Source organism: Ursus americanus, chromosome 17 (genome assembly GCF_024610735.1).
Source record: "Ursus americanus isolate L20-20 chromosome 17, mUrsAme1.1.p, whole genome shotgun sequence".
In the NCBI taxonomy this organism is placed as follows: domain Eukaryota; kingdom Metazoa; phylum Chordata; class Mammalia; order Carnivora; family Ursidae; genus Ursus; species Ursus americanus.
Window position 1 is genome coordinate 52,661,546 of NC_142143.1, and position 13,617 is coordinate 52,675,162.

The window sequence follows — 13,617 nt, forward strand, 5'->3', positions numbered from 1 at the left end:
AAGTCATCTGAGTTACATATGATTTGTTTCTGAGAGATGTCACTCCTTTTGCTTAGTTGAAATTCATATTATGTAAACCATTATTTTACCATATTAATCATCTTTAAATGAATAATTCAGTGGCATTAAGTATACTCACAATGTTGTGCAACCACCATCTTTATCTAAACATTTTCTTCACTCCAACAGAAAACACCATACACAGTTTAAGCACCTACTCCATATTCTTCCTTCTCTCTATGACCTGGCAACTACCAATTTGCTTTCTGTCTCTATGGATTCACATTGTCTGGATATTTCATATAAGCTGAATTATACAATATGTGAGCTGTTGTATGTAGCTTCTGTCACTTAGCTTAAGTTTTCAGATTCACTGATGTAATATTTATCAGGATTTCATTCTTGTTATCACTGATTATCATTCCATTTTATGTACATATCCCATCTGTTTATCTATTCATTGTTGAAAAACATTTGAGTTGTTTCCTCCTCTAGGCTATTGTGAGTAGTGCTTCCGTGATATGCATGTACATATATTTGTTTGAGTACCTATTTTCAATTCCTTTGGGTATTCAAATAGAAGTGGAAGTTCTGCGTTATATGTTAATTCTATATTTAACTTCTTGAGGAACCAACAAACTTTTCCCCCAGGGGCTGAACTATTCTACATTCACACCAGGAAATCACGACACTTACATATTCTCCACATCCTTGCCAACACTTATGCCTTTCTGTTTTATTACTGTTATCGGTGCTGGTGTTATACAGCTATCCTAGTGGATGTGAAGAGTTATTTCTTTGGAGTTTAGATTTTCATTTCCACATGAATAATTATGTTAAACATAGTTTCATGTGCTCATTGACCTTTTCTTTATCTTCTTTGGAGAAATGTCTATTCAAGCCCTTTGCTCATTTTTTTAATTGGGATGTTTGTGTTGTTGAGTTGTAAGTATTCTTTATATATGTTATAACTACAGCCTTATGAAATATATTATTTGTAAATACTTCTGTTCTATAGGGTTTTTTTTCACCTTCCTTAACATTCTTTGACACACAAAAAATGTATCATTTTGATGAAGTTCAATATATCTATTTTTTCTTTTGCTCCTTGTGCTTTTAGTGTTGTATCTGAGAACCCATAGTTAAATCCATGGTCATGAAGATTCACTTCTATGTTTTCTTCTAAGAGTTTAATAGGTTTAGTGCTTATATTTAGGTCATTAACCCTTTAAAAAATTGTATATGGTATGAGAGGTCCATTTTCATCACCTTGCATGTGATACAAGTTGTCCTCACACTATTTCTTGAAGAGACTATACTTTCCCATTGAATGGCCATGACAACTCTTGTTGAAAACAATTGACTATAGACATATGGCTTTATTTTGCACTCTCAATTCTATTCCATTAGAGAGTATGTCCATCCTTATTTTGGTACTGCACTCTTCCAATTATTGTATCTTAGTGGTAATTTAAAATCAGGAACTGTGAGTCCTGCAACTTCGCTCTTCTTTTTCAATATTGTTTTGGCCCATGTGATTCCATATGGATTTGAGAGTCAGCTTTTCCAGGACTGCAAAAAAGGTTGTTGAACGGTTGATAGATGTTATACTGCATCTGTAGATTGCTTTTGGCAAATATTGCCTTTCTAACAATAATAAGTCTTCCAATCTATGAACATGAAATGCTTTTCATTCATGTAGCTCTTTCTTAATTTCTTTCAAAAATGTTTTATAATTTTCAGTGTGCATGCCTTCACCTTCTTGGTTAAATTTATTATAGGTATTTATTCTTTAAGTTTCCTTTACAAATGGAATTGCTTATTTTTTTTATTTTTTTTTAAGATTTTATTTATTTATTTGACAGAGACAGAGACAGTCAGCGAGAGAGGGAACACAAGCAGGGGGAGTGGGAGAGGAAGAAGCAGGCTCATAGCAGAGGAGCCTGATGTGGGGCTCGATCCCATAACGCCGGGATCACGCCCTGAGCCGAAGGCAGACTCTCAACCACTGTGCCACCCAGGCGCCCCTGGAATTGCTTTTTAAATTTCCCTTTCAGGTTATTATTTCTGCACATAGAAACAAAACTTTTTTTTTAATGTGTTAATCTTATAATCTGCAACTTTGCTGAATTCATTTATTACTTCTAATAGGAGTTTTTCTGGATTATTTTGGGGATTTTCTACATATAGGATTATGTCATCTGCAAATGAAGATAGTTTTAGCTCTCCTTTTCTAATTTGAGTGCCTTATATATCTTTTTCATGGCTGATTATTCTGCCTAGACTCATTAGAAGGTTAAATAAAAGAAGTGTAAGCAGACATCCTTTTGTTCCTAATATTAGAGGAAGAGCATTCAGTTTTTCACCACTGAATATGATGTTAGCTGTGATTTTTCCTAATTTTCTGAGTTCTCCTTTATCATGACAGTGTCAGATTTTGTGAAATGCTTTTTTTGCATCAATTGCAATGCCATGTAGTTTTTAAAAAAATCCTTCAGTCTATTAATTATTGATTTACTTATGTTGAATAACCCTGCATTCTTGGGATAAATTCCACTTTGTCATAGTATATCATTCTTTTAACATGCGGTTGGATTCATTTTTTCTAGTATTTTGTTGTGGATTTTTACATGTGTATTTACAAAAGGTATTGATCTATAATATTCTTGTATCTTCATCTGGCTTTTATCAGGGTAATACTTGCCTCAAATAATAAGTTAGGGAGTGCTCCCTCCCATTTTTGAAAAACTTTGAATAGGACTGGTATTAAATTTTTCTTAAAAAGTTTAGTAGAGGGGCACCTGGGTGGCTCAGTTGGAAGGGCGTCCGACTCTTGATCTCAGCTCAGGTCTTTGATCTTGAGGTTGTGAGTTCAAGCCCCATGTTGAGTTTCATGCTAGGTGTGGAGCCTACATAAAAAAAGTTTGGTAGAATTCACTAGTGAAGTAATCTGGTCCTATCTTGTTTTTACTGGGAGGATTTGTTTTGTTTGGTTTGGATGTTTGTTTTTAAATTACCAATTTAATGTCTTTAATTGTTATATAGTTATATTCTGATTTGTCTATTTTTTTTTTCTTGATTCAGTTTGGTAATTCGTGTGTTTCTGAAAATTTGCCCATTTCAGATAGGTTATCTAATTTTTGGTATATAATTGTTCATACAATTGTTCTCTTAAATTGTTTTTGTATCTGTAACATTGATGATAATTCCCCAAACTTATATTTTGATTTTAGTTATTTGTGTCTTTTCTTCTTTGTTAGTCTAGCTAAAGGTTTGTTACTCTTTTTTAACTTTTCGAAGAATCATCTCTCGGTGTTATTGATTCTTTTTTGTTCTTCTTTGTTTTGTTTATCTATGCTCTAATCTTCATTATTTCCTTTCTTCTGTTAGCTTTGGGTAAAGTTTGTTCTTTTTTAGTTCCTTAAGATGTAAAGTTAGATTACCAATTTAAAATTTTTCTTCTTTTCATGTATGTTTATTACTATAAATGTTCCTCTGTTATCACTGTTATCACTACATCCCATAAATTTTGGTAAGCTGTGTTTCCCTTTTTATTTGTCTCAGAGTGTTTCCTATTTTCCCCTGTGATTTCTTTTTTTGACCCCCTGGTTATTTCAAAGTATGTTGTTTATTGGGGCACCTGGGTGGCTCAGTTGGTTAATCATCCAACTCTTGATTTTGGATCAGGTCATGATCTCAGGGTTGTGAGATCAAGCCTCACATAGGGTTCTGCACTGGGCATGGAGCCTGCTTAGGATTCTCTTTCTCTCCCTCTGCCCTTTCCCCACCCCTACCCACGCCCACTTGCATGTATATGTGCTCGCTCTTTCTAATAATAATAATAATAATAATAATAATAATAATAATAATAATAATTTAAAGTATGTCATTTAATTTATAAAAATTTAAGGATGTTTCTAGTTGTCTTCCCTTTATTGATTTATAGATTAGTCTCACTGTGGTCAGAGAACATTCTTATGATTTAAATAACTTCAGTTATCTTGATATCTACTTAAGAACCCAATATATGGTAAATTTTGATAAACATTCCATGTGCACTTAAATAAAACTATATTCTGCCATTCTTTAATTCAGTTCTTTTCACATCTTCTTAAACTGTTATGTCTACTGATTTTGTGTTTTCCAAATCAGTATCTTTACTGATGTTCTGATTATTCTAATAGTGACAGACAGGAAGTGTTGGAAATATCCATTAAGTCTGTAAATTTGTTCTTTTAGTTATACCTAAATTACATCTTATGTGTCCTATTGGCTATGGTATTAGATGCACGTACACTTAGAATTGTTACACATATCCATTATGTATTAACAGATTCATCAAATAAAATATGTTTTCTGGGTCCAATTAATCATTTAGTTCTTACCTGGTTTTAGTATAGTTACATCTTTATTACTCATATTTCCATGCTATAGTCTTTTGAAAGATTTTCCTAAAATGTGCCTCTTCTGCATCTATTTGACAGACTTGTAGCAGTTACTGTCTGCTGCTAAGGTTTCCACTAGAGATGCAAGAAAAATGTGTCCGTGCTTTCTGTCTGTCTGATTGTGGCAGTCAATAGGGCAATACAGGGAAAAATACAATAAAATAAAAAAATTAAAGTGTGCCTCTAGTTTATTTTTCAAAAAAGTTGGGCAATTTCTGGGGGCTGCCTGGGTGGCTCAGTTGATTAAGTGTCCAACTCTTGATTTAGGCTAAGGCCATGATCTCAGGGTCTTGTTAGCTATACACTTATTCTCGGTTTTGTTTGTTTGCTATTATTTTAGAGACTATAATAGGCATTCTGGATTCATCGAAGTTTGACAGAAATAACTACTGTCTTATTTTCATGTATACATTTTTCATTTCTTTCTTTTCCCCTTCTGTATGTCACTCTGAATATTTTTTTCACCTACCTATCTATAGTCTTCAATTTTTTTCCTTCTGTTTTATCTAATCTATTGTTAAACCAAAATAAGAATTTTTAATTCCCACTACTGCATTTTGTTGTTGTTCTAGAAACAGAAACTCTAGTACAGGAAAAAAACAAATGAATTTATCTTAGAGTAAATATTCTCTGTTAAAATTCTTCAAGTTGTTATCTGTTCTTTTGAGCTATTAATCACAATAATTTGAAGGTCTATATCTACTAATGCTATAATATGACAGTGGTCTATTTCTCTTGTATAGTTTTCTTCTTGCCTTTTCATGAACTTTCCCTCTCATTTGGGCTTGTCTACTGGCATATGTGTTAATTTTATATTGAATAATGGACATTTTAAATAAAGAATTATAGTGTCCCTACATAATACTGTTTTCATCAAGAAACAATTAATTTATGTCACAGGCTATTCCATTATACCAGCTACCATTTTTCTTTACATTTTTGTGTTTTATAGAATTACAGGTTATATCTCTTTATAATTTAATCATATGATAATTTCTGTCTTTTAGTGTTGCTATTTAGCAATCAGCTGTCAAATTATTTGTAAATTTAACCAAAGTATTCTCTACGGTTATTTCTTTTTCAATTAAGGGTGCTATTTTTTTTAAATAAACATCTGTTTACTTATAAAAGTATGGGAGAAGTGATTCATTTAAAAATAAAGTAGCAAGTATAAGCCTAGTTGTTCTAAAACTAATCACATCATGAGGTAGTCATGAGCTTAAGATAACATAATACATGAAGATACGTATAATCATCTTACTGTATGTGTTCATCATAATTGGGAATATTGATACTATCAATGTTATTATTTCTGTATCTAGCAGGGATGTGGTCAGAAGAGCAGGCTTCTTTATAATTTCTACTTTTGTGTTTTTTATAACCCATCTCTAACCTTCACACTTAGATGAAAACATGGATCCAGACTACAGGTAATAGAAAATAGAGGAGAAATTCCATTAACTCATGGACAATGCAAGCTAACTACACACCATATTCTGGACCAGACTTGTGAAGTTATTTTTAGGTTAAAAATATTCTGGATCAGACTCATGAAATTACTACGTTTAAAAGAGAATAACTGTATAGACCAAAAACATGTGGTGATGGCAATTCTCATTTCGCACACTGTTTCAATCAATATTTGTAGCTTTAACTTTTTAGAGGTCTCTTTTGTTTCTTTCCTGCATGTCTCTCTCTTTCACTATTATTTACCTCTTCTCTTGAAGCTCATGCTACCTCTAGGGCTGGTCAGATTCCAGAGTAATGACTTCTAACCTCCTGGGTAGAAGTTTCAGCACTCTGGAAACCTAGTGGGGAAAGACTGTGAGTATATTAAAAATATTTTTCTTTATCCTCTTATGATATCTTGTTTCTCTTCTCGTGACCTTATATTCTATTTTCCAGGAACACAGAAAATCTTAGATATACATACACTTTCATATTATTAATAGAAAAATTGGAAACATTCTTGAATTTTATACCCATTCTATATTCTTTTAATTCAAATTACTATAGAAAACTCAAGACTCCTACTTTAAAGGCAAGTTCCTCAAATATCCCCTATAAACTATATTTTTATCAGTTATCATTTCTTTTTCTTACATATCAATCTTGTCCCTACCAACAAGGTACTCTCATATAATAACACATGGTTAAGAGTTATCTAACATTGAGATGGTGTTTTTCATCTTTTCTTATCCCTTCAGTGCAGTTATTTTAATAGGAAGCTATCATAGAGTATATTAAGCAAGGCTGTCTTGCTGCTATTTTAATCAAGAGACACATTATACATATTCTTTGTGTATATCTATGACGTTTTAAAAATATTGGTCCTTGGGTTTCTCAATAAATCCATATTTTATATACAATTTTTAAATATTTCATTGGCATTAGATTGCTGCATGCATAAACATATTCAATTAAATAGATCGTTTTTCTCAGCTTGATCATATTTCAAAATTTTATTTTTGAGAGTTACCAACCTTCATGAATAATCTTTCTTTATAGTATTCATGCTATGAAGTAAGGGCAATCATATATTTTTCTATCGAAATTTACCTTAGTAAAATTTTAGAATATGACCAGTATTCTCTTTCTTGCCACCTGATGACATAGTTGCTGTTTCTGAGAGCTCCCATCTTTTTTGCTTGTTTTTTCCCCATATTTTATATATATTATGTGAATTATAAAATTTTCCTTAAATAATTTTCCAGTTTTCCCATGTGTAGCTTCTGAGTATAGTGTAGGAAAGGTCGCAATTAGTGACTACTGTGTTAAATGGGAAACATATGGTCAAAATAAGTGAAAGAATGGACAATTTCAACAGAGAACGACATTCTATAAAACATAACTCAATGACAAAGAGTGATATCACCAAAATGGTAGAGTATGAGATCCCAGCCACCATCCCCCTACAGAGAACAATTAGACAGCTGTCCATGAACAAGAGTAGTTCTGAGAGAGTTCAGGAGTCCACTTAAAAAGTTTAACAACACAGTAAAGCAAAACACCTGAAAATAAGTTCACAAAGGTAGGAAGAACAGTTTCATTTGCCTGCATCATCTCATGGCCCAGGGCAGCTCTCTTTCTCACCAAAGAGAACTTCCTAGACTGAGAGAACTTCCCTCACCAGGAAAAGGAAAGCAAAATGAGTGATCAGTTTCCCCAACTTCTCAGTGCTCTGAACAAAGTTATCTGCTTTGGTCCCAACCCTCCCAGATACCAGTAAAACAAGAAATAAACATAGGGGCAAACAGTATCAGCCATGTGGCAGAAGTGACCATAGTACCCAATAACCTGTACTGAAGAGGATCCCAGCAACCTTTGCCACTTGAGGAGCTCAACAGCCCTTGTGGACACTTGGAACACCCCCAGCTTTCATCACTGAGGACCTCTTCAGAGACCTGACTGACCCACAGAGGATCCCCATGGTTTTCTTCACTGAGGAAACCAACAGCCAACACAGCCACCATGGATCCCTTGCAGATTTTGCTTTGAGGTTTTTCACCTCAGGCTTTCCTGTTTGCAGACACCAGCTACCTGAGACCCTCCCCACTCTGTACAGCTGTTTGTGGATCTGGTACCAGCCCTGACTCCTATCATTGGCCAGCACCAATGTGTGTGTCTGCAGCTAGTCCCTGAAGCTATATACATGCAAGCCATTGGCTCTGGCTTCTATCACCAGCATCAAATTCTGTGTGCACACTGGAAGCTAGGACCTATAGCCACCCAGGTGCATGCAGACAGCCTGGGCCCTGCAGCTGCCTAGGCTCCCAAGCCAGCCCTGACTCCTATCACTGGGCTTCACTAATGTGCATGCTTGCAGCTAACCCCAGCAGCCACACACCTGCATGCTGCCTGACCTAACGCTCATCACCAGCCCAACCATCATGCATGTGTTTGTGGCTAGCTCCTACAGTCATACAAATACATGCTGACTTACAGAAACCCTGTAACTGCTTGTGTACCTGCAGTTGATTCTGACCTCTTCTCTTGGGCTCAGCCATTGACACTATGTGTGTGTCTGCATTGGTCCTTGCCATCACATGAGGCACCTTCACTCAGCTGTAACAGCAGGATCCAGCAGCAGTAGAATGCATGTTGTTCTCCGCACATGGATACCTTCTCCAGGACAGATCATATATTAGGGCACATGACAAATCGCAGCAAATTTTAAAAGACTGAAATCATATCACATATTTTTTCATCACCATGGTATGACACTAGAAATTAATAACAGGAGGAAAACTATAAAATTCACAAAGGTGTGGAAATTAAAGACCACACTCCTAAACTAAATTCAATAGCATACTGAAAAGATGATATACCATGATCAAGTGGAATTTATCCCTCAGATGCAGGGATGTTTCAATCTAGGACAATCAATAAATGTGACAAACTACACAAATAGAATGAAAGACAAAAAGATCATATGATCATTTCAATAGATGCAGGAAAAAAATTTGACAAAATTCAACATCTCAACTCTCTGATATAAACTCTCAATAAATTATGCATAAAAGAAATATACCTCAACATATTAAAGGCATATATGAGAAGCCCACAGGTAACATCATACTCAGTGGTAAAGAGCTGAAAGTTTTCCATCTAAGTAACAAGACAAGAGCACCCACTCTCATAACTCCTATTTAACATAGTACCAGAGGTCCTAATTAGAGAAGTTAGGCAAGAAAAAGAAATAAAAAGCATCCAGATCACAAAGAAAGAAGTAAAATTGTCTCTATTTGTTGATGACACGATCTTCTATATAAATGCCCTCTAAAGATTCCATCAGAACATTTTTTGATCTAATTAACAAACTCAGTAAAGGATATAAAATCAACATACAAAAATTAGTTACATTTATATACACTAACAATAAACTATAAAAAAGAAATTAAGAAAACTATCCCATTCACATTAGCATAAAAAAATAATAAAATACTTAGGAATAAATTTAACCAAGGAGGTGAAAGATCTACAGACTGAAAACTATAAGACATTAATGAAAGAAATTGAGGACACAAATATATGGAAAGATATTCCATGTTCATGGATTAGAAAAAGTAATAGTGTTAAAATATCCATGTTATCCAAAGCCATTTATAGATTCAATGCAATCCCTACTAAAATTTCAATGGCATTTTTCAAAGAATAGAAAAAACAATTCTAAAACTCCTATAGAACCACAAAGACTCTGAATAGCCATCAAAATTTTGATAAGAAACAAACATGGAGGCACCACACTTCCTGATTTCAAGCTATATTGCAAAGCTACAATAATCAAAACAATGTGGTACTGGCATAAAAGCAGATACATAATCTGAAGGAGTGGAATTGGGAGCCCAGAAATTAACTCAAACATATATGGTCAACTGGTATTTGTTAGGGGAGCCAAGAATACTCAGTGGGGAAAGGATAGTCTCTTCAATAAATGGGAAAACTGGATATCCACATGCAAAATAGTAAAGTTGAACCCATTCTCACACCACTCCCAAAAATGAATTCAAATGGATTAAGGACTTAAACATAAGACCTGAAAACATACATTCCTAGAAGAAAGCATAGGTAAAAAGCTCCTTGACATCAGTCCTGGCAATGACTTTTTTTATATGACACTAAAGGAATAAGCAACGAAAACAAAAATCAACAAGAAGAACTACATCAAACTAAATTGACCAAATCAAGGGCAACCTACAGAATGGGAGAAACTATTTGTAAACCATGTACCTGATAAGGTTAATATCCAAAATATATTTTTTAAAACTCATAAAAACAATGAAAAAATGTTTGTTAATGGCAAAGAAACAATCCAATTTAAAAATGGACAGAGGACCTAAACAGATATTTTTCCAAAGAAGACATACAAACGGCCAACAAATACATGAACAAGTGCTCAACATTACTAATCATCAGGGAAATGCAAATCAAAACAGTAATAAGATATGAACTCACACCTGTTAGAATGGCAATTATGAAAAAAAAGAGGTAACAATGCAAAGAGAAAAAGAACACTTGTGCACTACTGGAGGGAATATAAATTGGTACAGCCACTGCAAAAATCAGTCTGAAGTTTAAAAAAAATTTAAAATAAAACTACCACATGACCCAGCAATGTCACTGGGTATATATCCAGAGGAATTGAAATAACCATCTTGAAGAGATTCCCATGTTTGTTACAGCATTATTCACGATAGCCAAGACACAGAAAGAACCTGAGTGTTGACTGATGGATGAATAAGTAAAATGTGGTATATATACACAATGGAATATTATTCGGCCATAAATAAGAAGGAAATACTGTCATTTGTGGCATAGATGGATCATGGGGGCATTACACTAAGTGGAATATATCAGAGAAAGACAAATATTATATAATCTCACTTCTTATATGGAATCTGAAAAAATTTAACCCATAGAAACAGAAATTGGAACTGAGAGAATTTGCATGTCATTGGGCTGCTTCACCCAGAAAGAACCCATCACCCAAGATTTGGAGCTGGAGGAGGAGCCCATATTCTCACCACACACGCCTGGAGTAAACTTCCATCATACTGATCTGAGGAAAAAGGGAAAGGGTTGTGGCTCAAATGCCATAGGTTTTTCAGTGCTCTTATGAGAACTTTGTAAATTTTATTAAATACACTTATCTCTATGTGCTCTGTGCTCTCAGGACAATTTCCACAGTTTAAATAGTATTTAAAAAATATAATGTTCATCGATTTTCATTATTTTGTCAGGGAACATGCCTGTGGAGCTTGTTATACTGCCATTTCAGAAGTCAAGTTCCTTGCTTTTTCTTTTCTTTTTTTTTTTTTAAAGATTTGTTTATTTGTGAGAGAGAGAGCAGGGGGAGGGGCAGAAGGAGAGGGAGAGAATCCTCAAGCAGACTCCCTGCTGAGTGCAGAGCCTAACATGGGGCTTGAGATATCAGGACCCTGAGATCACGATGTGAGCCGAAACCAAGAGTTGGACACTTAACCAACTGAGCCACCCAGGCACCGTAAGTTCCTTGCTTCTTAACTACAAATTATATGGAAACTCAAGTGAAGGAAAGCAATCCATCAAAAAAAAAAAAAAAAAAACCCAAAAAACAAAACAAAAACCTGATCTTTGAGTTTCACAAAAGTTATCTTAACAACAGCATACAGTATATGGTACAACTGTTCTTATTCTATGTGTCTTTTAAATATACAAAAAACTTATAGTTTTATGTTCTGTATTTGTAAGCTGACTATGGTGTTGAAATTTTCTATTATAATTTTTTATGCAGCAATGTAACAATTGAGAAAGATACAAAAAGTTCTAAGTCATAACATATTTTGAGAATATTTATCTCAATAGCTAAGAATATACAGATGAGCTGTTAGAATGGGAAGTTTAGAGGTGTCATTGCATCAACCTGTGACAATTATAAAGATTTTTGTTGTTTCTCTTTTGATATTTTATCTTCTGTCTTCCTCAACTATATATCACAAAAACCGAGGTAGTTCTTAAATTTACTGATAATTTGTACAATCAAGGAAATACTTATATTTTAAGTAAGTCAAATAAATATGACAGAAATACCAGTCAAAATACTTAAAATGAGACATAAATCAGATTAGTTGCTTTCATCTTCATCTTTAAAACTACCTGGGTGGTTTGTTGCCTCAAAATCAAATAACTTATATTAATTTTTATAGTCCTTAACACTTTATTTTAAATTGGGAAACTCTAAGTAGTAGTCTATCGAAGTAATTCGACATACTGAAATTTTCTTCTAATAAAACATTTCCACATTATTTTTAAATCAAGAATCAATTGGAATCATCCCTAAACAAAAGCCTAATCACTGTATTTCTGTTCTTGATTTCTCAGCTTTCCTTTCTGTATACCATATCATTAGATTGACTCTCAACAGGCGATTGTCTTTTGGAATCTAATAAAAATATAACTAATTTTATATACAACTTGTTTGTAGCTCTTTAGTGAAAAAGGTTATCAGATCAGACTCAGATTTAGTCTGGTATTTCAATTTCTAAATTATATTACTACTCCTACCTCCCTTTAGAATATTTACTTTGACAATAATTAACAAAAGTATTAATAATGACTTCCAGAGAAGTACACACAAATCCCATGAAACCTGGATGATGGAGGAGACAAAAGAACTCTGCTAAGTCATCCATAGCTTTGCAACTCTGATTGAAAATCTTCAGTTAGAAAATATTCTGTTCAGTGATAGCAAACCATTTCATTTTTAAAGTTTCTATAAAATCATAATTCTAATATGCATTCTTTCATGGGTCATATCTGTAATGTAATTTTTTAAAATATCAAAAGATAACAATTCTTTCTGGAAGTGTATTAGAAAGACACCAGTTCTGAGATAATTTATTTTTAACAAACTGCCTTCTACCATAAGGGGCCTAAGGTCAAAATGCTGTCAACATATCTTTATCTATAATAGAAATAATTTTGTTTCTCTGGGTTTTACTCTCTACAGTGGTAACTAATGGAGCATGTCGACTGGAGGTACTGTTTAAGTGACAGGAGGTTTCTGATTCACAAACCACATGTCACAATAAATAGACAATCAGAACTTTACCTAATCTACTCTAACCTCTTAATTTTACTATTTGAAAAATTGGGGCTGAGGGTGAATGTGCCCACCATGATTTATAACAGGGCCATTACTAAGAGAACAAGGAACCTCATTCCACTCCACTGCTCCTTTCCTTTGCCTCAGTTGCCTACATTGTAAAAAGCTTGTGTAAGTACAATTAGAAAATAGAGCTAGACAGACTTTTCTAAATATTTCTTGCCTCAATCAGTGTTTCAGAATCCATAACACCCTGCAATCTGAAGCACAGGGGCATTCATCTTGCATTCGTATTACTGTAAAGCTCATCTGTACTTGCAAGTCTACGGCTATTGCTTAGCTCCACTATATTATCTCCAAACCATATACTGGGATTTGTTTTGCCTGGACAATCTGAATTGTCTATTAAGAAAACTTGAATTCAATGAATAATCTTAAAACTCTCTGCTTCCTTTCTTTGTCTAGACATGATTTTTAACACATTCTCATTTTATTTAGACAAATGAAAATATTACAACATATTGATATCTGCTTTTCTCAGATTACTTTATTTGTTACAGTTATCATAGGATCTGTGTTTCTGTGTAG

The 13,617-nt window shown here is 33.8% G+C and overlaps 1 non-coding gene across 1 annotated transcript; it reads left to right on the top strand.

Annotated features, from left to right (window-relative positions):
• Positions 1–4,467: 4,467 nt before the first annotated feature.
• LOC123787334 (small nucleolar RNA SNORA31) lies at positions 4,468–4,600 on the top strand. Its single transcript, XR_006778145.1, has one exon. It is a non-coding gene; the product is annotated as a small nucleolar RNA SNORA31 (small nucleolar RNA).
• Positions 4,601–13,617: the final 9,017 nt, after the last annotated feature.